The following is a 2659-nucleotide window of genomic DNA, read 5'->3' on the forward strand; positions in this document are numbered from 1 at the left end:
TAATAATAATAATAATAATAATAATAATAATAATAATAATAATAATAATAATAATAATAATAATAATAAGTAATAATAATAATAATAATAATAATAATAATAATAATAATAATAATAATAATAACAAAAATCATTGATAATTAAAATGATATTAAATTACATCTAATCATAATTATACCTTTTCCTTTTCCTTCATCTTAATTTTTTTTTCTCTTTCATTTGCTTTTTTTTGAATTTTTTTCATTTTTTTTTGTGTTTTTCAAAGTTTCAACATTTACTATCATAAAGTATATTTCGATTTTTTTCGGTTTCCTTTCGATTTCTTTCAGTTTTTTCGTCTTTTTTTTCGCTTATTATTCTTTCTATGAAGCAAAAGTTTTTTTTTTTTTTTTTGCTTTTTTTTTAGAATGAATTGCAATTTTTTCCTTTTTCCTTATGCAAAATTAATCATAAATTTATTCATTGTAAAGTGAATGTGACAATGAAATTTTGAAATTTGATGATGAAATTTGTATTCATATACATATGTATATATGATGTTATTGATTATTTGATCAGTGATATGATCAAGTGATTCAAGTGAATCAATCAATGCCTTATAATAAATGATCATGCTGATTTATGCTAGAATGAATTAATAATAAAAAGGAAAATAAAAAAAATTTTTATTCTACTTCTATTTTCATCTACATGGAAAACGATATGATAAAATACGTGAATAACGTGAACGAGATATGTCTCATTTCGCTAACGTTAATATACAGATATTTGTAAACGTATCATATTTTACGTATCATAATTTGCATACGTATCATAATTTACAAAATGACATTAATCAAATACAATTATCAACATTGATTAGAGCTATTTATTACAATAAATTGATCATTTCAAATCTTATCAAAGATAATTTACAAAAAGCAAAAAAAAACTGATAAGATTACAAAATGACAAATGAATTTTCAAATAAAATGTTAAATTTACTGTTATAAACATTTTATATGATCGTACTTTTTTCATCGTTTCAATGTAAAAAAAAAAATGTAAAAACTAAATTTAATTCCTTACAATTTTTTTAAAAAATTTCATAAAAATTTTTGTTTTGAAAAAAAAGTTCCTAAAAAATAAAAATTTTGATTTTTAATTTTGAATGCATTAATCTATCATTTCTGTCTTTCTTCTTTTCCTCTCTTCTACAAATTACTAAATATTTTGGCTTTTTTTTTATTAATTTTTGTTATATTTTATTAATTACTGTTAATTTAACTTGCTAAATTTAATTTTAAAGTAAATTTAACTATTAATTTAGCAAAAATTTAACTAACAATTTTAAAAAGTTAAAAAATTTAATTATTAATTGAACTTCCATTCTGTGATTGAATCAATGTATAATTACTTTTTCCAATAATTCCTAATAATATATTTCAACTTTTTTTTTTTATTATTAATTAATAAAGTATGCAAAAATTTATTCGTTGAAAGGAAAAAGAGAATGGAAAAGGAAAGAAAAAAAAGTGATGTAAGGATAAATTTTTATACAAAATATAAATTTCAAGGCAATATTTCATGTCTATTTGATCAATTTTTTTCTTCTATTAAATTTTTAGTATAAATAAATGAACAAAAAAAAAAAACTAGCATGAAAGTATAAAACTAATTTTTCACGTTGATTGAATTTATTCCTTTTTAATAAAAAAAAAAATTAGACCAAAAAAAAATGCAAGTTTTATTTCTTTTTACATTTATTGACATTCATTCCTAAAGCAAATTTGTTTTACCATTTCTAATTATGCAACAAAATATAATTTGCATTTTTCATTTTCAAATTATAACATTTCTTTATAAATTATTTATTTCCAATTTATTGATCCAATTTTTTTTTTCACAAAATCTACAAATATTTTGCTTTTTTTTAGATTTTTTCTTTCAAAAAAAAAAAAAAAAACATTTTTTACTTTTATACTAATTGGAAAAAATATTCGTTAGATGAAATTGTTTTTTTGCATCATTTATTAATTCGTTTTAAAATTTTTTCCTAATTTAATTTAAAAGTAAAGGTGTAATTAATCATTTGAATTATGCAATAATACAATAAAAACAAAAAGCTTTTATTCATAAAAACTAACTGCCGTGTTTTAAAAATATAGTAATTAATTAATCAAAATTTGTAATTTTAGAAATTAATCTTAAATGAATGATTTAAGGATGCAACAATTTATTAAACTAATTTTTATTTCTTGAAAAATAATCTTAATAATTTTAAAATACAGTGTTTAATTACCGCACGGTTTGGATAAATAAAATAATTAAATCTATGTTTTATGATTTAATTTATTCAAACAGCTTACCACATTATAGTAAAAGATATATGTACGATATGCTTATATGATGTACATGCTATTTTTATTTATTATTTCAAATTTAAATATATTAGAAGTTTAATCGGCTTTTAATTAGCTATTGTTCCTTTTTTTTCTTCATCATTTCCTTTTTTCTGAATCTTTCAAGTTTAATTAATTAATAGGAATTATTGCTGTAATTAGATTTACCAACTTCCACTATACTGATAAAAGTAAATTATGCAAATTTTTGAATAAATGAATAAAGGGAAATATTCTCTTTTGTTAATATTCAGTATGAAATAATATCAGGAATATTG

Source organism: Loa loa (assembly GCF_000183805.2).
Source record: "Loa loa unplaced genomic scaffold supercont3.730, whole genome shotgun sequence".
Lineage (NCBI taxonomy): Eukaryota > Metazoa > Nematoda > Chromadorea > Rhabditida > Onchocercidae > Loa > Loa loa.